At 54.8% G+C, this 24,071-nt stretch overlaps 1 pseudogene across 1 annotated transcript; it reads right to left on the bottom strand.

Moving 5' to 3' along the window:
• Window positions 1–14,310: 14,310 nt before the first annotated feature.
• On the bottom strand, window positions 14,311–17,737 carry LOC309621839 (thimet oligopeptidase-like; annotated as a pseudogene). Its single transcript has 7 exons — window positions 17,596–17,737; window positions 17,020–17,395; window positions 16,652–16,940; window positions 15,690–15,741; window positions 15,455–15,583; window positions 14,680–14,818; window positions 14,311–14,466 (listed from the first exon to the last, which is right to left on the bottom strand). The product of its transcript is annotated as a thimet oligopeptidase-like (transcript).
• Window positions 17,738–24,071: the final 6,334 nt, after the last annotated feature.

Here is a 24,071-nt window from a genome sequence, read left to right as displayed (position 1 = left end):
CTCCACTTTTACTGGTCCTGGGATGGGGCACAGGAAAGTTTGAGCACTGGGGCGGCACACCCTGACTCAAGTGCTCATGCAGCATCGTCTCGGTGCTGTGGAAGCAAGAAGCAGGAGATGCTGCAGCGCTCAGCAAGAGATGATCCCGGCTTTGGGACCAGCGGCCAGCAGTGGAGGTGGTGAGAAGTCATCTGAAGATGGGAGGATAGATTTGCAGTGAATTGTGCTGTGGTACAAAAGCGGGTGGGAGGCACAGGGGCTTGCAGGGTACCATGTGCTTGGGTTCAGCTGGGGTCAGAAGGTGAAAGAAAGGCTCAGGCAAGAGCCTGAGGGTGTAGGGCGATGACTGTGTTCATGCATCTCGGAATTAAGGTGACTTGCTTGCTTTGCACAGTGGGCCGTCTGCTGAAGAGTATTGTCACACCCGCTCTGTGTTCTGCGTGATGCTTTTAGGTCAGCCTTAGAGTTCAGAGCTTTGTCCCAACTCTGCTCGCTGATGAACAGAGAAGATTCTTGTGATTTGGTGGTTTCCAAGAGAAATCCCAGCAAAGTGTGGATGGAGGTGGGGGCAGAGAGAATTGCTTTAGTCCCTCAAAGAGACTGTTTATAACAGTAGAACACAGTGAGAGCAACTAGGACAGCTTCTTCAAGAAGCACATATTCTTTCTTCCCTTGTAAGAGGCACTTACTCTCCAAAGAAATCTTTTTTTTTTTTTCCTTACTGGAAATATTTCACTGCTTTGATTTTATTTTTTAATTCATTGTCTTCAAAGTTTGCTCTTTCAGAATTCATTTGCTTACCATATAATCTATGACTATTTCAGAAGATTGAAATTAGGTTTGTTTTGTGGCTTCTACTTTTAAACCAAGAAGTGGGTTCAGAATTGGTGATGGAAGAGAACTTGAAATAGGATAGCTTATTGGGAACATTGATTTGGGCCCTTTTCTTCTAGTGTTAACTTTTTAGCTTATCTCTTTCAGAATATGCCTGATTTCCTTCTCGTGAGATACCACATGTCTAAGGATCCAGTTGTTACTTAATTTTTCTTTGTTTACTGATAAATATGCTGTATGCTTTTGTTCTTTTAAAAAGCAATTTTATTGAGGTATAAAACACTCACAATAAAATACATCCAATTTAAGTATAGAGTTTGAGTTTTGACAAAAGTGTGCACCCGCGTACCTGTTACCACGATCCATATATGGACCATTTCCATCACTTTAAAAAGTACACTCTGGGCCCGTTTCTAAATAGCTCATCCCACCCAGCCCCAGGCAAACACTGATCTGCTTCTGCTTCCAGTCACAATAGATTATATTTGCCTTTTCTAGAACATCCTATCAATAGAATCAAATCCTATGCACTCTTTTGGGTCTGGCCCCTTTGCCTCAGCACCATGTTCTTCCTTGAGGTTCATTATCATGTTGCTTGTGTTGGGATTTTTGTTTCTTTTATTGCTGAATAGTATTCCAATGTATGGACTTACTAACACACTTCACTTTTCATGGACATCGGGTTGTTTCCAGTTCAGGGAAATTATGAGTAAAGCTGCTATGGATATTTTTCATCAAGTCTTGTTGTGAACAAATGCTGTCATTTCTCTTTGGTAAGTGCCTAGGAGAGGCATTGTTGCATCTCCTGTGATAGGTACACACGGTATTTTTTTGTTTTTTGGTCGTACCATGCAGCTTGCGGGATCTTAGTCCCCCGACCAGAGATTGAACCTGTGCCCCCTGCAGTGGAAGCATGGACCCCTAACCACTTACCGCCAGGGAATTCCCAGTACACACACATTATGATTGTTATGTCATCTTGATGAATCTACCACTTTTATCATGATGAGAAGTCTGTCCTGGTAATAATATATTTGTTCTGACGTCTACTTTGTCTAATATTGTTATAATCACTCGAGCTTTCTTGATATTGGTGTTTGCATGGTATGTCTGTTCTCTGACCTCTGCCTTGTAATTAGACTATTTAGACCATTTACACTTGAATAATTACCAGTTTAGTTGGATTTAAATCTCGTATGTATTATTTGTTTCCTTGTTGCTTTTTTCTTCTCCAGTCTTCTTTTGGATTGAGTATATCCTAGTAAGTTGTCATCACCACTGGCTTATAATAGCTATATAGCTCTTCATTTCATTTATTTTTCTGGTGTTTCCAGGCACCTCGTCTTCCGTGAACTCCTGGTGCCTTTGCCTCGGCAGGACCACCATGGTCTGCTTGGGTCCCCCTCCCAGCACCACATTTCAGAAAGTGCCTCCAGGCGAAGAGCTGACGCAGCCTGGGGTCCTCCTAGCTTGCTTCCCTTCTTTCAGGGACTCTAGCCCCTTCTGTGTCTGAAAACAGTTACTTCATATACTTTGTCCAGTTTTCTGGTTGTTATTGTGGGAGCTTAGGTTCGGCTCTGGTTACCATATTATGTTCTGAAGTGTAATTTTATTTTTGAAATAAAGTATTTGGTTCTTGGCAGGAGAATGTGTTAAATATGTGAAATTGGGACTGCCTGTAAAACCCTAGATGCATAACACCATTGTTATGACTTCACAAAGTGATGTAAAGATGGTGATGATCAGTTTCCGGCTTAGGCATAGCAGCACGTGTAAACCTCAGAAGCAGAAGCTTTGAAAAGTTCTGTATCAGTCCCGTTTGAATGATAACAGCCCATAATCGAGCCCTTAGGTGCTCAGTGTTCTACATACAGATCTTTTTTAAAAAAAATCATCTTACGTGTGTGTTTTTTAAATTATTTATTTATTTATTTTTGGCTGCGTTGAGTCTTCGTTGCTGTGCACGGGTTTTCTCTAGTTGCGGCGAGCGGGGGCTGCTCTTCGTTGTGGTGTGAGGGCTTCTCACTGTGGTAGCTTCTCTTGTTGCAGAGCACGGGCTGTAGCACGCGGGCTTCAGTAGTTGTGGTGCGTGGGCTTCAGTAGTTGTGGCTCACCGGCTCTAGAGCGCAGGCTCAGTAGTTGTAGTGCACGGGCTTAGTTGCTCCGAGGCATGTGGGATCTTCCCGGACCAGGGCTTAAACCCGTGTCCCCTGCATTGACAGGCGGATTCTTAACCACTGTGCCACCAGGGAAGCCCCTGAGGTTTTAATTTAATTTTAATTCATTTAAATTGAAATAGCCCCATGTGGCTAGTGGCTGCCGTATTAGACAGCAAAACTCCAGGTAGCAAGGGAGCAGGGGTAGAAAGACAGCCCTGTGATGGAGCAGTCAGGGGAGCCTCCCAGCAAAAGACTGACCAGCCTCTTGCCTCACTGTGGCAGGGGAAGCCCCAGGCTGGAAATGGCAAATACTTGGCACAGGCACCACTCCGAACCATTCCTGCGCCCATGGCAGACACTGCTAGTCAATCACCACACACTTTCTTGCTAGTTCAGCCATAGCTCAGGATCCTTCTCAATACAACACTCCAGGCAGTCCCCAACTACAGATCAGTAGATGCTAGCATTTGAGAGAAATATTACTGGTCATCCCTAGGCCAGGAGGCCCATCTGGGAGGTCCAGGATCTCACCAGGCTGTAAGGTGGCTGGCAAGGGACGTGTGGCCAACCTGGGTCAGTGAGGCAACCACAAATATGGAGAGTGGAGAGGCAATGTGCTGGAGGAGCCAAGATTTTTCTATTTCTTCAAGAAACACTCAGAGCATGATTTAGGGAGAGAGGAAGGGGGTGGGGGGAGAGGTGAAGACTTGTCAAAGCCAGCTGATGTGCAAAGCATTTGGAGATTTTTATTGAGCTGGGTGCAATATTGTGATTTATGAAGAAAAATACATATTTGGTCATTCAGACCAAAAATATATATTTGGCCATCTCCCACGTGGCCCAAACCTTAAAATATTTATATTTTCGCCCTTTTTGGAAAAAAAAAATTTGCGGACCCTTATTCTAGAGAGGGTTCTGAATTGCCCACAAAAGTGGACTTGCTGGATTAAAGGAAATATGCATTGAAAATTTCAGCAGATGCTGCCCTTCATACTTGCACTAGCTAGCAGTGTATGAGATTGCCTGTTCCCCAGTATCCTCACCAACACAGAGTAATATCAAACTTTTCCATGTGGCCAATTGGATAGGTGAAAATGGTATTTCACTATCGTTTTAATTGTACTTACCTTATTAGCAGTAAGATTTAGTATTAGGCAGTAGGTATAATAAAATATATATTTGGTCTTTGTCCCTCATTCCTGGCACAAAACTTCTAAACCCCGTGGAATTTCCAGATAGGAGTGTCTTTTGATATTCATAACAAAACCCTTTCAACCACACCTGAGTTTGTGTTAATGAGGTGACTTTTGGAAAGCCCCTAAGGAAGGGGCTGGTTGCCAGGGGAACCAACCAGAATTAGAGGATTGGAACTTTCAGTCTCTTCCACCCTCCCCCCCACCCCCTTGAAGGGGAGAGGGGCTTGAGGTTGAATCAGTTAATCCTGTCTACATAACGAAGCTTCAGTGAAATTAAAAGAATGGAGTTTGGGGCTTCCCTGGTGGCGCAGTGGTTGAGAGTCTGCCTGCCAATGCAGGGGACGCGGGCTCGAGCCCTGGTCTGGGAAGATGCCACATGACACGGAGCAAGTGGGCCCGTGAGCCACAACTGCTGAGCCTGCGCGTCTGGAGCCTGTGCTCCGCAACAAGAGAGGCCGCGATGGTGAGAGACCCGCGCATCGCGATGAAGAGTGGCCCCTGCTTGCCACAACTAGAGAAAGCCCTTGCACAGAAACGAAGACCCAACACAACTAAAATAAATAAATAAATAAATAATTTTTAAAAAAACGTTCTTCAAAATTATTAAAAAAAAAAAAAAAAGAATGGAGTTTGGAGAGCTTCTGGATTGGTGTACCCAGGGAGGTGCCAGGTGGGACAGCATGGAAGCTTTGCACCCCTTTCCCCATACCTTGCCCTGTGCGTCTCTTCCATATGGCTGTTCCTGAGTTAGATCTTTTTATAATAAACTGGTAATCTAGAAAGGAAAAAAAAATATTATATATATATATATATATTTGGTCATCTCATATATATTTGGCTTTCCAAAAGTCACCTCATTAACATAACAAAAGGCACCTTTTTTAAAAAATTAATTTTATTTGAGCGTAGTTCTGCTGTACAGCAAAGTGAATCAGCTATACATATACATATATCCCCTCTTTTTTGGATTTCCTTCCCATTTAGGTCACCACAGAGCATTGAGTAGAGTTCCCTGTGCTATACAGTAGGTTCTCATTAGCCTGGAAGGGCGACGCTGCACTCTCCCCTCCGTTGCCAGGCAGGCTGTGCTTCTGTTACTGCAGCCCAAGGCCCCGAGAGCCTGCTCTGGTTCCTTAGGGGCCCCTGGGAGGGGTGTTTGTCACAGGTCTCTCCGCAAGCCCAGTTCTCTCGACCGTGACTGTCCTCGATTGCGGCGTCTGCTACACGGCCTGGGTCAAAGAGCCTAAAAGTGCGGGGATTGGGACCCAACCTGGTAGGAGGAACTTGAGTCCCGTGATCCCCCTAAGCCCCTGTAACCCTGCGGTGGGCGTGGGTCCCCCTCAAGTCACGCTGCCTCCCACACCCACAGCTTCCTTCTGTCTTTGGCTGAGTCCCCTCTGGTTCCTCAAATGGCCACCAGGTGGGAGCAGAGACCTGCGGTGAGGCTGGGACTGAGGCCTCCTTGAAGATGGGCTAGGAGGGCTCCAGGCAGGGCTGGGGGCCTCTCTCACTGGGGGTCTGGGCTTGCCGGGTGGCTGGGAGCTGGGTGCGTGCCTGGGGGTGCAGGCCTCTTTTGGGGTGAGTGTGCTGTGACTGCGTGGGGTGTAGATGGGCACACCTGTGTGCAGAGGCCTCTGCAGCTGTTGGGTGCGTGTGCCCTTGAGCATGCCCGTGTGCAAGCATGCAGGGGGTACCTGTGTGTGACTGTGGGGCCTGGGTCTGCAGAATCCTCCCTGTTCCCCTGCAGGCCTGAGAAGGCTGACGATTGGGATAGCCTGGCCCTTGAACTTTATGTTTCCAAAGCGGCAGGTGGCTCCGAGGCTCGGACCTCAGGACCCCCTGCCCGCTGCGTTCCCTTAGGCTGTGTCCAGCCAGTGTGGCGGCTTGTCCTACTTTGCCAGGTTTGGGGTCCTGCTGAGCCTTTTTTATTTATTTATTTATTTTAACATCTTTATTGGAGTATACTTGCTTTACAATGGTGTGTTAGTTTCTGCTGTGTAACAAAGTGAATCAGTTATACATATACGTATGTTCCCATATCTCTTCCCTCTTGCATCTCCCTCCCTCCCACCCTCCCTATCCCACCCCTCTAGGTGGTCACAAAGCACCAAGCTGATCTCCCTGTGCTCTGCGGCTGCTTCCCACTAGCTCTCTGTTTGACGTTTGATAGTGTATATATGTCCATGCCACTGTCTCACTTTGTCACATCTTACCCTTCCCCCTCCCCATATCCTCAGGTCCATTCTCTAGTAGGTCTGTGAGCCTTTTGATTTGTGTCAGGATGGGGACTCATTGCTGTTCCTGGGGGCCTCGGGGTAGGAAAGGCCAACAGTGCACTGGGGGTGCTCCTTAGCCCCAGGCTGGGGGTTCGGGGAGGGGGAGGGCCGCCACACCGGAGTTTGTGCCCCTGGTCCTGCCAAGCCACTGGGAGGGTGGATGCTAGCCCACTTGTCACCCGCTTAGCATCCTGGGCTTCCAAGGTCCTCCTCCAGCCAGGCCCGTTTCCCTGCTCCCTTTGGTGCCTTTCTACTGCCCTCACTACCTCCACCGCCCTCTTCCGTTCTCCCTGAAAACCACGCTAAGCAGACATTTGTCAAGGTCACAGTGACCTCCATGCTGCCAAGCCCAGTGGACAATTCTCCGGCCTCCTCTGACTTGACCCTCAGCAGCACTTCAGGGGCTGGTCCTTCCCTCCTCCTGCCATCACTCCCTTCCGCAGCTCAGGAATTCCGCTCTCCTGGTTTTCCTTCTGTCCCGCTGGCCCTCCCTCTCAGCCTCCTTTGCTGGTCCCTGATCTCTCCAAGTCTGGGTGCCCCATCCCTACACCTCTTCTGTCTCCCTCTTTAAACGCCCACTTCCTTGGTGATCTCATCCAAGCTCATGGCTTTCAAATGACTCCCGTTGAGTATAATTTAATTAGTTGGTTTTTTATCATCTGTCTTCTCCCAAAGGAAAGCAAGCTCTACAGGCAGGGCTTTTTTTGTCTTAAGTCAGGTTTATTAAGGTATAATTTACATACAGTTAATGTCACCCTTTTTAGTGTTCACTTCTGTAAGTTTTTGACAAACACGTATAGTTGTGAAACTGTCTCTGCCGTCAATTACAGGACAGTTCCCATCACCCCCAAAAGTTCTCCATACCCTTGTGGTCATCCCCTCCCCCATGTCCCGCCCTGGGCAGCCACTAATCTGTTCTTTTGTCCCTTTTCCCTAGTTGTGCCTTTTCTGAAAAGTCATATAAATGGGATTGTACTGCGTGTAACCTTTGGAATCGGCTTCTTCCACTTATCACAATGCACAGCGCATTTGAGATTCACCCATATTGTTGCAGCTGTGAGCCATTAGTTCTTTTATTCTATTGTATTTTATTGCACAGCTTTGTTTATCTGTTCGGAGGGGGACCAGTTGTCCTGGTTTCCGTGGGAGGGAATGGTTTTTCTGGGACATGGGACTTTCAGTGCTAAAACCAGGGTGGTTGGTTATCTTAGTTCTTTAGTTGAGGGACATTTGGGTTGTTTCTAGGTTGTTGATGATTTTGAATACCTACTCAATATAACCAGTGACAGAGGGTTTTTTGGTGAACACAAATGTCCATTTCTCTTGGGTAAATACCTAGGAGTGGGGTTGCTCAGTTGTATGACGAGTGTACGTATCACTGTAAAAGAGGCTGCCAAGCTGTTCTCCAGAGTGGCTGTATTGTGTAGCATTGTGGGAGAATTCCACTTGCTCTGCATCTTAACCAGAACTTGGTAGTGTGTCAAAAAAAATTAAAAACCGGTTTTTTAGCCATCTTAATAGTTGTATAATGATATCTCCTCACGGTTGGCAGAGATTTCCTTTATTCGCCTTGAGTAGTGTTGTGCCCCCAGTGCCTGGGTTAGTGCCTGCTATGTAGTAGACACTCAATGAATTTTTTTTTTTTTACTGAGTGAATGGATGTATGGATGGATGAATGAATGAAGTCAAAGGGGCTTCCGGTATCTAAATCTGTTATAGCAAATACATAGCACACGTACCGCCAATTCCCCCATGCCCCATTCTGTTTCCATGGCAGACGTCACTCATCAATTGAGCCATTTTATCCACCTGCTTCATTTCAGACAGGTACGATCCAGTCCTTTGTGTAGCAAGTGAGATGAGCCCCATGAGCTAATGCAGCTTTAGTTCAAGCCTCTCATTGGCTGAAGAAGAGGCCAGGCTCAGAGCAGGGTCCAAGGCTGCCCAAGGACTCACAGCGAGCCAGTGGCAGGACTAGATCTCCAGGCTGGGCTCTCCCCAGAAAAATGCACGACGTCTCTGACAAGGCTGGAGTAGGATGGGAGGCATGGACGTGGATCTGGGCTTGAGGCCGGGTTGGAGCATTGTGGAGTGCTCCCTGGGCCCCGGCCGGGTGGGAAGGCTGATGCCGGCGCTCTTCCTGCAGGTGCCCAGGAGCTGCTGGGATGGCCTACCCGCCCACGTTGGCTCCCTGGCCCAGCGGGCGTACTGGGCTCTGCTGAGCCAGCAGAGGGACCAGAGCATCGTGGCCCTGGGCCAGAGCGGTGCTGGCAAGACCACCTGCTGCGAGCAGGTCCTGGAGCACCTGGTGGGGATGGCAGGCAGTGTGGATGGCAGGGTCTCAGGTACAGTGGTCTCCAGGTGACGTGCAGCTGGGACGTGGTGGGGGCGGTGGCGTGGGGGAAGGGAAGGGAGAGTCAGAGGGGGTGCTGGGCGGCTCTTTCTTATATCTGCTCAGCTAGCGTTCACTGAGCACCTGTGTGCAGACCCTGTGCTGGCTTCTGGGCAGGGCCACCCCTAGTCTGTTGGGTACTTTTGTGTGAATTAGAAACAGGTACTCCTTGCCTAAGACACTCACTGCCACATGTGGAACCGTCGTCACGCATTGACATTGTTAGAACCAAACACTTGACCACCACGTTCTGGGCCATCATCCTAATAAGTATACAGGCCTATGGCTATCTGATATAAATGCTGTGCCCTTAGGTGTGGTGTCCTTGTGCAGCGCACAGCCCACTGGACTGTGCAGAGGACCCGATAAGTAAAAACAAAGACAAGGAGGCACTGACAGCCGGAAGGGAGACTCAGCTGCTCATCTGTGCCAGACTCCAGTGCTCTGCACCGCTTGCTGGCCGAGCTGGGGAGGGGAGAGGCGGAGGGAGCACAGAGAAGGGGCCGGGGGGCTTCCTTGAGGAAATGATGTTTGAGCTGGGCATTAAAGAAAGAGTTTCAACATTGTAAATCAACTATACTTCAATAAAAAATAGTGTCAGTTGGTGATAATAATTACAATATTGATGGGGATCGTGGTAAATGCTTGCTGAGGACTTACGCGCCAGGCTCTATTCCAAGCAGGTTAACTTATTTATTATTTAAAACATCCCTATAAGGTAGACATTATTATTATTTGAATTTTATAGATGAGGCCATTAAAACGCAGGGAGGTTAACCAGCTTGCCCAAGGCCACACAGCTCATACATCCTAGCACCGAGATTCAAACACAGACAGTTTGGCTCCAGAGCTGTTACCCCTGGGCCAGTGTTCTCAATGTATTGTTGCCCCTCTGAGGAGCCTTTTTAGTTGTTCTTTCTCCTAATCGTCTCCCACCATGAAAAGTTAATGCCATAGATTCACCATATATTTGTTTATGCAGTGTGTGTGTATGTGTGTATATATATACAGACACACACAGACGTGTGTGTGTGTGTGTGTATCTGTGCTCTATTCTATACATAAGAAAGGAAAACTGCCCCCATCCTCAAGAATCAGTTTCTGCCCTCTTGGGGGCAGTATTCCCCCTGCTGAGAATATATGGCCCAGGCAGTATTGCTTTTCTAATAATAACAAACAATACTAACACCACCACATTTGGAGCATGTTCTGAGCACTTTACATTATTAAAGCTTTTAGTCTTTGTGGCAACCACATGAGGTAAGTAAGTACTATTATTACCCCCATCTTATAGATGGGGTATCTGAGGCACAGGGGGGTTAATTTATTCGCTCCAAATCAGGTGACTAACAACGGGGAGAGGCCATATTCAAGCTTGTTTAACCATTGTACTATCCTGCTTCTCCACTGGGCTTATTCCAATGCTTTATTGATCACCTGTTCTGCACCTGGCCCAGGTTAGAGCCCTGTGAGGAGCTGGGGATACAGCAAGGAGAGGCCCTCCCAGAATGTAGATCTGCTGAAAGTGTGTGTTGGGGGAGTGGGAGTCAGGCTAGGCTGTATCCAGGTGCCTAGCACATAGTGGGTGCTTGTTAAATAGTTATGTTAAAAAGCTTGGGACTGCTGGGCTTTTTGAGCTGGCTGTGATGGGCGTTCCCCGAGAGCAGGTCCAAGAATGTTAATGCTCTGCCCTCCTCCTAGACTCCACCAGGCCCAGGAGGCCCTAGGGCAGCCCTTGTCACTCAGATCGTACCAATCCTAGGTGTGTGTATCTCCCCTTCTGGGCTCACTCTTGCTCACCCCGCACCCCTGCTTGCAGCACAGGGCCAGCCCAGCAGCGGAAGAGGTGTGGCTTAGAGCTGAGTTGGGGGAGTGGAGGGGCCCCTGCTGGGGCCTGGGGCCAGAATGGGGTCCTGTGAGAGGTGGGGGTGGCAGCACCTGGGCCACGGGTGATGCCCTGTCTGTGCCCCACCAGTGGAGAAGATTCGAGCCACCTTCACTGTCCTCCGGGCCTTTGGCTCCGTGTTCACCGGCCACAGCCGCCATGCCACCCGGTGCTCCATGGTGATGTCACTGGACTTGAACGCCACAGGCCGAGTCACGGCCGCCCAGCTCCAGGTGAGGCCTCTGGGTGGGAGGGAGAGGGGGCTCTTTAGGGCTGCAGTAGCCTCAGCCCCACTCAGCAGGGCCCACGCCTCCAGCTGGGACCCTGGAATGTGTCTAAATGGTCATCGCTCCCCAGGCCAAGGCCAGCTCCTCCCCACCTCACTCAGTGCCCAGACATCTCCTCCTGGAGCAGGCCAGCTCGTCTGTGCCTCGGAGTATCACAGGGATGAAATATTCATGAGTAGATACATAATTCAGCCGCTCATTAGCTGGGTCTTAAAAGCGTAAGCTGAAATTAAACAGGCGCTCGCTGGCCTTCTGCGGCAGCCCGTGTGTGACAGGCACATGGCCTGTTTGTTCCTCTCTCTGAAATCACCTGGCTCCTCCCCTTCCCCCCCCCCCCCGCCCCCACCAACATTCTGTTTGAACAGAAAACAGGATTAGGTTATTAGAAGGGTTGTTTGTATGTGGAGCTAGGAGAATACCCAGACTCGCTGGTGCACGATAAATCCCTTTCTGTCCCGGCCCTGAAAGTCTACCGTGCATCACCATGTGGGTCAAGTTATTAAGGGCTTCGGTTGCATAAGAGTGTGTTGGAGGGCGGCTCTGGGTTAATTGTTAGTACCCTTGGATTCCTTCATCGGAATGAGCCCGTTGCATTCGTTGATTGCCTGCGTGGACTCTGAATCAGTGAGACAAAGGCCTGGCACGTTTTGATTTGGAGGCGTCCAGCCAAGTTGGGGCCTGAGGTGCTGCCTCGAAGAGTGGGCCTGGGGGTTGGTGGGGGTGTGCGGGCAGCCTAGCGGGGCCTCGTGCTGACCGGCGCCTGTCCTCTCCCCTGGCAGACGATGCTGTTGGAGAAGAGCCACGTGGCCCCGCAGCTGGAAGGGGAAGGCAATTTCGAGGTTTTCTCCCAGATGCTATCCGGATTGGACCTGGCTCTCAGGTGAGCGACTGGGCTGAGCAGGGACAGCCGAGGGCAGTGAGACAAAGGGCCTCCGCTCTCCAGGGCCCCAGCCCTGCCTCTGCCCAGAGGTGAGAGGCAGTGGAGCCCAGTGGTTAGGAATCTGGCCTCTGATTCTTGCTGCCTGGTACTGCTCCTGGGCTGGGTGAACCTGGCCAGGTGTCACCTGCTCTGAACCTCCGTTTCTTCCTCTGTAAAGTGGAAATAGTACCTTGACTGCTGACCTTACAGGATTAAGTGAGATAATTCACATATGGCTCTTTATACACGCTGGGGGGTGGTGGTGGGTGTCTGCTGTGACGGTGACATTTTGGTACAGGTTCTGACAGCAGCGTGGGAGGTGGGCAAGGAACAGCAGACCCCAAATCTTCCAGAAGCTCCTAAACTCTGTGAGAGCCTTGGGTGCACCTGAGGTAGCTCAGGGCGAGGAGGCACCAGGTGGAACAGCAGAGAAGCCACAAGACTCATCTGGGAGGGCCTTCTGGGGGAGGTGGCCCAGGGAGTCATCTCTGCCCCTCGCTGACTCCTGGGAATTCTTGGACATGTGGCTCCCTGTCTCTGAGCCTTGGTTTCCTCATCTGTTGAACGAATGAGTAAGGTTCTATCTAGTGAAGCTCCAGGGAGTGCTCACCCCAGGCGAGGGGTGATAATTTTCAATTTGCCTCTGCGTCCCCCATCATTTGTCTCCTGCCTTCCACCCCCGTCTGAAGGGCAGGCCCAACCTGTCCTGAGCCTCCTGGCTAAGGCCAGAGGGGCACCTTACCCTTTGGAGAGAGGGCAGATTAGGGAGGAAACTCCCAGTTTTCAGAGCAGGGTAACTGAGGAGTAAGGAAGCTTCTGGAAGGCCTTCACTTAAGAAGGGCCCATTGAGGGCAGCAAGTGAGGAATATTCGGGAGGCAGGGCCAGGGCCTGAGGCAGACCCCGGGGCCACCTGGGGCACTCTGTGGAGCCCCGTGCCATGATGCCCACCTGCCCTGCCAGGCCACTGGTGTGGGTGGGTCCTCCCTTACTTCTGGTCCCTTCTCTGTTTCCAGGACAGAACTGTACCTGCACCAGCTGGCAGACAGCAGCTCCTTCGGCATGGGCGTGTGGCCTAAGGTAAAGAGGAGGTCCTTCTGGGTGTGAGTGGGTGTCTGTGTCCCCATGGCCAAGATGGGCGGGTCCCCTGTGTGGCTCGTCCCTCTGCCACTGGGGTGAGTAGTTGGCAAGGGCTGGTCACGTGGGGGAGGCAGGGTTGCCTTTATGGGGCCTGGGCTTGTCAGGGAAATGAGTCTTGTGCTAATAAAGGGAACCAGGAGGTGGTTTGTGTAGAGGTAAGGGCGCGGTCTCCGGGACAGGCTGTCTGGGTTCAAACCCCGGCTCTGACACTTACTGGATATGAGACCTCAGGCATGGACCCTAGCCTCTCTGAATGTCTGTGTCCTCTTCGGTAAAATAACAACAGAACGGGCGGGCAGGCTGAGGGGAGGACAGAGCGTGGCACGGCCTGCCCGCCTGGGCCACGGGGAGAAGGTCGGGGCGCCGCCCGCGCCCTCGTTCCGCTGCCTGGCGTCCTTTGTGGAGGCAGGGCTCCCAAGGAGCTCAAAGGCCAGGGAAGGACACACGGGACGGTCCAGAGCCACCCTACCGCTCCAGTGGTGCAGCACCCTCTCTGAATTCCTACTGCCACCAAAACACATCCCTAAGGCCTTTGGGAAGAATTGCTAGGACCCAGGAAGGCGGCCCCTTGCTGTGGTCCAGACTTCAGCAGCTGCCGATGACCAGAGGGAGCCAGCCGGCCAGCCGTGAGCAGGAGGACAGGACACGGGGACAGGGACAGCCACAGCCGGGCTTCCCGCAGCTGTGCCCACCGCCAGAACCAGCTCCAGCCAGTCACAGCCCCCGAGATGCCAAACAGTGACGGGCGAGAGGCCGGCAGGAAACTGACACCCCCTCACTGGAGAGCCTGCCCGGTCGGGGTGCGGGGCACCATCCCCGTCTGAACTCACCCCACAGCTCAGCCGTCTCCCAGTGACCCAGACGCGTCACCACGGCCCCAGGGCTGATCCCCGACCAAGGTCAGAACTCCCCCCAGTGTGACGGCCCCCATGCCACTCCTGTGGTGGAAGGGACGGCAGGCAGAGACCAGGAGTAGAGTCTTTTTTATTAATGGCTGCGTTTTCAAAGAACCGTTTTGTTACCAGGAAAGCTCCCCAGGAAGGGATTGCATTAGTGCAACAAGGGGGAGCCTTGATGCCAGGCTTTCCAGACACTTCCAGGTGGAGACTTTTGGCCTAGGCCGGCCGCCGGGGACTCGGGGGCTGGGAGGACACACGGCCCCTCCCCCGCCCCGACGGGGCGCTAAGGCACCCGGCCCGCCCGGGGGGGCAAAACCCCGTGCCATCAGCAGGCCGGCGGCTTGCAGCCCTCAACCTGCAGCCCTTTGCTCAGGAGGAAGGCGTCCTGCATGGGGTCACAACCCAGGAAGAGCTTCACCATGCCCTTGGCATCCTCGGAGCCCCCTGGCCTCAGAATGCAGCTTCTGTAGTCCATGGCAACCTGAGGAGAGGGGGCGGGGCTGCAGGAGGGTGGAGCACCCCCTTCACGGAGGGTGTGGGTGTGGCCACCTCTGCTGTGACTCAACAAAGGGCAGGGGAGCAGGGGGTTCTGGGCAGGGCCCTCAGAGCCTGGCAGGCCCAGGCGGGCGGCACAAGCATCTAGGCCCAGGCCAAGGACCTCCGTGTTGGTCTGCACGGCAGGCCGGCCTCTCACCTTGCCACTCAGGACGCCCTCCTGCTTGAAACGAGTGTGTGGACCGTGTCCGCGGAGTACACCTCGCTGCACAGGTAGCCATAGGACTGGGCGTCGTAGCTTCCTGCCAGGTGGCCGAAGGTCGCAGGCAGGTGGGTCCCTGGGACACACGCGGAGAGGCTCCTGCCCGGCCCCCTGGCCGCTCCGTGCCCCTTCCCCAGAGCCCAGAGCTTGGGGCCTCAAAGCAGCCCTGTCTGAGTCCCCTGCCACTAGAGGGAGTATTGGCCCAACACTTCTAGAAAACGGGGACCTTGCGGGCAACTCAGTGGAGGGACACAAATCAATCTTTGCCGACTTTCTGCTGAAGCTCACGAGGGTTCACCCCTAAGCCTCTTACAGGGACAGCTGCCCGAGGCTCCGAGGGATGAGTCAGGGCTCGCCCTCCAGCACGGGGAGAGCGCGGGTTAAAGCGCTCACGAGGGAGTGAACTGCGTCTCCGCACCGACACGCACGGGCAAACCTCGTCGACGCGTTCCGTCCGGGGTATGAAGCCCTCTCCTGCCTCTTCCAGGCTCTCCAGAAAGCACGTGCAGATACGCCCAGCCCACCCTCGGACTCCGCGGGCCACAGCTGGAGGGACCAGCCCAGGAACCCAGGCAGGAAGAGGCCAGAGGTCAGCGAGCCTCGACCAGAGCCCGTCAGTCGGTCCCCCTTCACACACCACCAGAGGATCCTCTTGACCTGGGCAGTAGCCGCCAACCGACCGCTAAGGTGGGCCCGGCGTGCGCTTGGGTACCTGGCGTGGCTGGGACCCCGAGGATCTCCTGGCAGAGGCGGGCATTGTCCTAGGCCGGGTCCGAGGGCGTCTGCGTGTGCAGGGCCTGGTCCACCTTGGCCAGGACGATCTGGCGCAGGTTGAAGAGGCCTGGAGGGCGGGAGGAAGGAGACGGGGGCGCTGGCACTGTGTCCAGGCCGCGCTTTCCAGCCGGGCGGTCCGGGAGCCCCTTTCCTTTCCCTCGGCCCGGCCGCACGGGGGTTGGCCAGCCGGGACTTGATGAGCTTGTCCAGCAGCTCCTGGGGGACGGCGCTGCTCGTGCCCCGCCGAGACTGGCAGCAGCGCCAGGGCTTCACAGGGCGCGGCGCTCCCGGCCCCAGAGCCTACCCTCTGGTTCTCATCCCCGGCTGTCACCAGAGTCGCAGGCAACGTGCCCTTCTTTTCGTTTGTCTTTTTTCCGGCCCTCGACCACGCAAAGGTGTGAAGCCCTGCCACTCGCTGCCACGTGGATGCACCGTGAGAACACGGTGCTCAGCGAGAGAAGTCAGACACAGAAGGACACACAGGGTGTGACCCCACTGAGGGGAAACGTCCAGAACAGGTAGATCCACAGAGTCAGAGTGGGTTCCTGGTTGTCAGGGACAGGGGAGGGGAGGGAATGATAACTAAGGGCGTGAGGGACCTTTTTGGGGTGAGGGAAATGTTCCAGAACAGGGCAGTAGTGACGGCTGCACAGCTCAGTAAAGTGTCCCCACGCGCTCCGGTTGCAGTCTGTGAGAGCATCGCTCTCAGGACGAAGGGCTGACTGCAGGAAGACTGAACGAGCACTGGGTCCTGGGCCCAGACGCTCATCTGGGGACCCCCCCCACATTGGGAAGTCACTGGGACTTGCTGAGCCTCCACCGAGACTGGCAGCAGCCCCAGGGCCTCACAGGGCGTGGTGCTCCCGGCCCCAGAGCCTAACCTCTGGTTCTCATCACCGCCTGTCACCAGCCTTGCATGCAACGTTCCTTTCTTCTATTTTGTCTTTTTTAAAGGCAACTCTTGAATACCTGTATTTAACATGCAGGGAACCAGTCCTGACTCCTTGGTCTGGGACTTCCAGCCTCCAGAGTCTCGAGGACATCCACTTCCGTTGTTTACGCGCCCAGTGCGTGGGGTTTGATGATGGAAACTGACACCGAGGGCGTCTCCTCGTGCGGGGTGACATCAGCGGAAGAATCCCGTGGCGAGGGCCTGCCTGAGGACCACGGGAGAGCCCGGGCCCTCCCCGCCCCCTGCCTTCAGCCCCTCGCCCGCACCCTCCTGGGAGCGGAGCTGGTGCATCGCTTGCCAGAACTCATGGAAGTAGGTCTCCAGCTCATCATGCTGCAACAGGGAGGGCGGGTTGGGCGTAGGCTTGGTGAAGTTGGCCACCATGGCCGCGATGGCAATCTGGCGCCTCCCGTCCTGCTGCAGGCAGCCCGGCTGCAGGCCAAAGCAGGCCATGTGCCCGGACTTCCCTTCCCTGGGGAGGGACGCGGGTGAGGCCCCGCTACCACAGAGGAGCCCCGGCCCACGGCCGACAGGTTCCCCCACGCATGCACCGAGGGTAGAGGTCCAGGTAGAACTTGCTGATGGATGACCTTGCCCGAGGCCACGTCCCGGACCGTGTAGAGCCTCACATCTTCATCTTCGTGACGCATGTTGGCGCCTTCCTCCAGGTCGAAGGTCAGCCCCAGCAGCTCCTGGGAGATGCCCAGCCGCCCGCGCGTGACCACCTGCATGGGGAAGGACTCATTGAGCAGGTACTGGTCCACGTGGTAGCGCGTCTCCTCCCCCTGGTTCATGTAGTAGCGCAGGTCCTAGACGTTGATGGGCCCATCAAAGTGCAGGCCCCGCCTCTGGCACTCAGCCTTCTTTAGCTCCAGGATCAGGGCCGCTCCTGCTCCCCGAGGGGCTTCAGCTTCTGGGCCAGCTCATCTGCGGGCGGAGGGGAGAGGCTCAGCTATGTCCCTGTGGCAGCCGCCCAGCCGCCCCCCACCCCACGCCCCTCGAGGCAGAATGAAGGGTTGGGGAAGGCGACCCCCAAGGGCTGACACAGTGGGGTCTCAGGCAGCACCACGTCCAGTCAAGGTCCACCTGACCCCCGTCCCCACTGGGACTCGGGGAGGCGGGGTTACCTAGGAAAGTGGCCACCACCTGGCTGGTCTTGGCCATGTTCATCTCCAGCACAGAGTCGGCACGCGTGCTGAATCCCAGCAGGCGGGACTTCTGAGCCTGCAGCCTTACCAGCTCCCCGAGGATCGCGCAGTTCTCCTGGAACCCAGAGACAGCCAGCGCTGGGGACCGTGGGCCACGCCCTCCCCACAGGCCCCGGGCCAGGTCTCTGTGGGTGGGAGGGCTCTCAGGCCACTGGCAGGCACAGCCAAACCCCCTCCCTCCTCCTCCTGGCCTGGATTTCTAGACACTTTGGTGCTGTCCTAACATGTGGTCTTTATGAACACAGGTCCTTTTGGAACCAGAAACGGCGTGAACCATGATGAGCTCTAAGGCCAAGGGCAGGAAGAAATGTGACCAGGCTCTCCAGGAGCCACCCAGGGGCCTCCCCGGGCTCAACAATACAAACTTGGCTGCCGTGCAGACAGCAGCTCATCCCCACGGCGCCCGAACACCCAGCCCCTGGACGGCGAGAGACCTGTTGCTGCAGGTGGCCCGTGGTTGGCTGGTGAGGCCTGGCCCCAGGCGTACGCCACCTTCTCTGGGGCCACCTCTCTGGGTCTGCGGTGGGGTTCTCCTGGGAGCCCCCAGTCACCACAGGACCAACGTGGCCTGTCTGCAGCCCAAGAAGGTGGGGACACAGGTCTGTCCCCCGTGGACATCACCCACGAGGCCGAGCAAGCACCAGTGGTGTCTGCGGGGAAGATGAAGGGCTCATGCACAGCCCCCATCTACTGAAGATGCTAAACGGGAGAAGCACAGACTGCAGCCACATGCGGTATGGACCAAACGCAAGTGTCCTTGCAGGAACCGATGTCTGAATGTCGAGGCTGTTCCCGGGCCACAGTGAGAAGGCCCAGGCCCCACGCAAGGCACAGAGAGGGGATGGGGGGAACATCTGCGAATCTGAGCTCATCGGGCATCACCCCAGAAGGAGAGGGAGAGAGCCAGAAGGAGATACGGAGGGAGAGGGAGAGAGAGGGAGGTACAGACGTCTCTCCTTTCCCTGGGGGTTCTCTAGTGCAGCCAAGCCTGAAAACCACTGCATTTCGGGAGATGGGTCCTCGTGGAAAAGTTAAATAGTAGCTCATGGCATTATCGACACATATTAAAATGGCCCCAAATCTTGGGGAGTCAGGGAGGGGAGCTGGCGGCTGCCTCGTAAAGGAGGAGAGATTGGGCGTCAGAGGAGGTGCCTGCCTCCACCACCTCCGCCGCCGCTGCCCCCCCCCAGGGCCCCGCAGACTTCATCTCCCAGCTGTGGTCCTGGGCTGGAAGGCAGCGGGGAGGTCAGGCCGTCCCAAGCATCAACGTTGACTTCAGGGCTGATCTGAAAGGCGCCTGGTGTTTGTTGAAGCAGAAAAAAGAGAAAGCAGTGGGCAGAGGATGGGAGGGGGAGGGAGCCCCCATCAGCCCTTCTCCCTGTCTCCCTCTCTGTCTCCCTCCCTCCCTCCCTCCCTCTACCTCCCTGCCTCTCACTCTCCCTCCATCTCTCCCTCTGCCTCTCTCCCTCCCTCTCTCCCTCCCTCTCTCCCTGTCCCTCTTGCCCTGTCCTGTCCCTCTCTCCCTCCCTCCATCCCTGTCTCTCTTTCCCTGTCCCTCTCTCCCTCTCCCTCTATCCGTCCCCCCTCCCTTTCCCCGTTTCCATCTCCCTCTCTGCCTCCCTCTTTCCCTGTCCCTGTTTCCCTGCTCTGCTCTCCCTCTCCCTCTCCCTCTTTCCCTCTCCCTCTCTCCCTGTCCCCCTTTCCCTGTCCCTGTTTCCCTGTTCCGCTCTTCCTATACCTCTTTCCCTCTCCCTCTCTCCCTCTCGTGCTCCCTCTCCCTCTCCCTCTCCCTCCACCTCCTTCCCTCTCCAGAGAGGGAAGGAGGTGGAGGGAGAGGGACAGGGAGCAGGAGAGGGAGGGGGGAGAGGGAGAGAGGGATAGAGGGAGGGAGAGGGACAGGGAGCAGGAGAGGGAGGGGGAAGAGGGAGAGAGTGATAGAGGGAGGGAGGGAAAGACAAAGACATCTCTCCCTCCCTCCCTCCCTCCCTCTCTCCCTCCCTCTCTCCCTCCCTCTCTCCCTCTTCCTCGCTCCCTCTCCTCCCTCTCCCTCCGTCTCTCCATCTCCCTCACTCCCTCCCAGAGACAGAGAGACGAAGAGGCAGAGACAAGGGAGAGGGAGAGAGGGAGAGGGAGAGAGAGGGGGAGAGAGGGAGAGACGGAGAGAGGGAGAGAGAGAGAGGTCTCTTCCTCCCTTTCCCTCTCTCCTCCTTCTCTCCCTCTCTCCCACTCTCCCTCTTCCCTCTCCCTCCCTCCCCCCTCCCTCTCTCCCTCTCCCCCTCTCCCTCGTCTCTCCCTCTCCCTCCATCTCTCCCTCTCTGGGAGGGAGTGAGGGAGAGGGAGAGACAGAGGGAGGGAGAGGGTGAGACAGAGGGAGGGAGAGGGAGGGAGGAAGGGAAAGGGCGAGGGAGGGAGAGGGAAGGAGGACGAGACGTCTCTCCCTCTCCGTCTCCCTCCCCCTCCCTCTCTCCCTCTCCCTCCCTTCCTCTCCCTCTCCCTCTCCTAGAGGGAGGGAGGGAGAGGGAGAGACAGAGGGAGAGGAGAGGGGGAGTCGGAGAAGGAGGTAGGGAGAGGGAGAAGGCGAGAGGGTGCCTGCTTCCCTCTCTGTCTCCCTCCCTCCCTCCCTCCCTCTCCGTGTCCCTGTCTCCCCCCTCTCCCTCTCCCTCTGTCTCTCCCTCTCTGGGAGGGAGAGAGGGAGAGGGAGAAGGAGGGAAAGTGATGGAGGGAGGGAGAGGGAGAGAAGGAGGAGAGAGGGAGAGGGAGGGAGGAAGAGAGCTCTCCCTCTCTCCCCCCTCTCTCTCCCCCTCCCTCTCTCCCTCTCCCCCTCTCCCTTGTCTTTGCCTCTCCCTCCGTCTCTCCCTCTCTGAGAGGGAGTGAGGGAGACGGAGAGACGGAGGGAGAGGGAGAGGGAGGAGAGGGAGGGAGGGAGGGAGAGACGTTTCCTCCCTCCCTTTCCTCCCTCTTCTCCCTCTCCCTCTCCCTCTCCATCTAACTCTCCCGCTCCCTCCATCTCTCCATCTCCCTCACTCCCTCCCAGAGGGAGAGGGGAGGGAGAGAAGGAGAGGGAAAGAGGAGAGGGAAGAGGGAGAGGAAAGAGGCAGAGGGAAGAGGCAGAGAGGGAAGAGGGAGAGAGGGAGAGGGAGAGAGAGGGGGAGAGAGGGAGAGACGGAGAGAGGGAGAAAGAGAGAGGTCTCTTCCTCCCTTTCCCTCTCTCCTCCTTCTCTCCCTCTCTCCCACTCTCCCTCTTCCCTCTCCCTCTCTCCCCCCTCCCTCTCTCCCTCTCCCCCTCTCCCTCGTCTCTCCCTCTCCCTCCATCTCTCCCTCTCTGGGAGGGAGTCAGGGAGAGGGAGAGACAGAGGGAGGGAGAGGGTGAGACAGAGGGAGGGAGAGGGAGAGAGGAAGGGAAAGGGCGAGGGAGGGAGAGGGAAGGAGGGCGAGACGTCTCTCCCTCTCCGTCTCCCTTCCCCTCCCTCTCTCCCTCTCCCTCCCTTCCTCTCCCTCTCCCTCTCCTAGAGGGAGGGAGGGAGAGGGAGAGACAGAGGGAGAGGAGAGGGGGAGTCGGAGAAGGAGGTAGGGAGAGGGAGAAGGCGAGAGGGTGCCTGCTTCCCTCTCTGTCTCCCTCCCTCCCTCCCTCCCTCCCTCTCCGTGTCCCTGTCTCCCCCCTCTCCCTCTCCCTCTGTCTCTCCCTCTCTGGGAGGGAGAGAGGGAGAGGGAGAAGGAGGGAAAGTGATGGAGGGAGGGAGAGGGAGAGAGGGTGAGGGAGAGAGGGAGAGAAGGAGGAGAGAGGGAGAGGGAGGGAGGAAGAGAGCTCTCCCTCTCTCCCCCCTCTCTCTCCCCCTCCCTCTCTCCCTCTCCCCCTCTCCCTTGTCTTTGCCTCTCCCTCCGTCTCTCCCTCTCTGAGAGGGAGTGAGGGAGACGGAGAGACGGAGGGAGAGGGAAAGAGAGGAGAGGGAGGGAGGCAGAGGGAGGGAGGGAGGGAGAGACGTCTCCTCCCTCCCTCTCCTCCCTCTTCTCCCTCTCCCTCTCCCTCTCCCTCCAACTCTCCCGCTCCCTCCATCTCTCCATCTCCCTCACTCCCTCCCAGAGGGAGAGACGGAGGGAGAGGCAGAGACAGGGGAGAGGGAGAGAGGAAGAGGGAGAGAGAGGGGGGAGAGAGGGAGAGGGAGAGAGGGGGAGGGAGAGAAGGAGAGGGAAAGAGGAGAGGGAAGAGGGAGAGGAAAGAGGCAGAGGAAAGAGGCAGAGGGAAGAGGGAGAGGAAGAGGGAAGAGGGAGAGAGGAGAGAGGGAGATAGGGAGAGGAAAGAGAGAGGGAGAGGGAGGGAGAGGGAGAGAGGGAGGGAGAGAGGAAGAGACAGAGGGAGAGCGAGAGAGGGAGTGGGAAAGAGGTAGAGGGAGAGCGGAACAGGGAAAGAGGTACAGGGAGAGAGGGAGGCAGCGAGGGAGGAGAGGAAGCAGGGAGAAAAGAGAGAAAGAACACACCGTCTACATTTCTGTCAAATGACACCGGGGATCCTTACACAACCAGGAGAAAGTAACACAGGGAGGCTCTTTCTCAGCTGGAACTGGAACTGCAGACGGGGCCAAACACCACCAGGCTGGCCACACGTGTCCAGCCGCCGCTCCAGCCCCGTCAGCCGTGAGTCCGGTCACCAGGGCTCTGAGTGTCTGCTCCAGGGAGCTGGGGTTCACCCTCTCACCCGGGAGGCCGGGCCAAGAGAGCAGGGCCCCGGGCTGGACACATAGGGGAAAACGCATCCCCACAGGACAGCTTGTGCGAGCAGATTCAGCTACCAGATTCTAGAGGCCCGGGACCACCCTGTGGCCCGTGAAACCCAGGAGCCACGAGGGTCTTGCAACGTGATTCCTGTCCGTTGGACTGTAAAGTTTATGTAGGGAATCTTGGAAACAGTGGTAACAAGGCTGAATTGGAACGAGCTTTAGGCTATTATGGACCACTCTGAAGTGTGTGGGGTGCTAAAAACCCTCCCGGCTTCGCTCTCGTTGAATGTGAAGATCCCCGAGATGCAGCCGATGCTGTCCGAGAACTAGATGGGAGAACACTATGTGGCTGCCGAGTAAGAGTGGACCTGTCGAATGGGGAAAAGAGAAGTCGAAATCGTGACCGCCTCCTTCTTGGGGTCGTCGCCCTCGAGATGATTATGGGAGGAGGAGTCCTCCACCTCCCGCACATCTCCAAGATGGAGAGCCTTCTCCGTCAGCCAGAGCAGGTCCCTTTCTAGATATAGGAGAAGAGAGAGATCCCTGTCCCAAGAGAGAAATCACAAGCCGTCCTGATCTTTCTCTAGGTCTCCTAGCCGATCTAGGTCAGATGAAAGGAAATAGAAGACCACTTTGCAAGAGGAGTGGTGTACAGGCAATAACTTCATTTGGCAGGAGTATGTACAGAAAATTCAAGTTTTGTTTGAGACTTCCGAAGCTTGGTGCACTTTTTAAATGTTTTAGTTGTTCACATTTGTTTGTCTCTTGGGACAGTGACACATAAAGGTGTCATTCTCTATGGTTTGAAATGGGTCCTGGGAGGCATGTAATATGAAGAATTGTTACCTTACAATGTTCCCTTAAGCAAAATTGAACTTGCTTTGAATTTTTGGTCTTGCCTAGACTGATAATAAAACTCTAACTCCTGCCCACCTAAAGTGTGATGTTTACTATTATGGAAACAACACTGGCAAACATTGAAAAGACTTTCTGTAGCTGGGATATGGTATGCAGCTGTAGTTAAGCAAGCAGTCTTTAAAAGGTGCTGTGAACCCAAGCCAGCAGGTAAAAATGAAAGCCGCACCCTTACCCTAGATTAGAGGTTTAAAAATTCCACTAGTCTTCACACCGGACAAGAGATTGTCCAGGGAGTTTAAAATCTAAGAAGTTTCAAGGAAGTTAGTTTACCTTTGAGTTAGGTCATACGTCCCCTCTGTGATTGCTGTACATGAATACATAGCTCTTTGTAATATTTTTTGGAAATTTGAGATTATCAAGATACCAATGTCCTGCCAGATTAAGAGTATATTGTAGAGCTGAACTTTGAGTTACTGTGCAATTTTTTTTTTCAGGCTGTCATTTGTAATATGTTTTGTGAGAATCCTTGGGATTAACGTTTTGGTTGCAAAAGAAAAAAAGAAAAGAAAAGAATCCGCCTGCCAATGCAGGGGACACAGGTTCAAGCCCTGGTCCGGGAAGATCCCAGGTGCCGCAGATCAACTAAGCCCGTGGGCCACAACTACTGAGCCTGCACTCTAGATCCTGGGAGCCAGAACTACTGAGCCCCTGTGCCACAACTACAGAAGCCCACACGCAACGAAGACCCAACGCAGCAAGAAAAAAAAGACGATACTGGCCAGGTGATCAAGGGTAAAATCGTTTGTCATAAGTCCCGTTGAT

Source organism: Balaenoptera borealis (assembly GCF_965194805.1).
Source record: "Balaenoptera borealis genome assembly, contig: HAP1_SCAFFOLD_1044, whole genome shotgun sequence".
NCBI classification, from domain to species: Eukaryota; Metazoa; Chordata; class Mammalia; order Artiodactyla; family Balaenopteridae; genus Balaenoptera; species Balaenoptera borealis.
The sequence above is the reverse complement of the archived record's forward strand: the minus strand, read 5'-3'. Positions and strand labels throughout refer to the sequence as shown.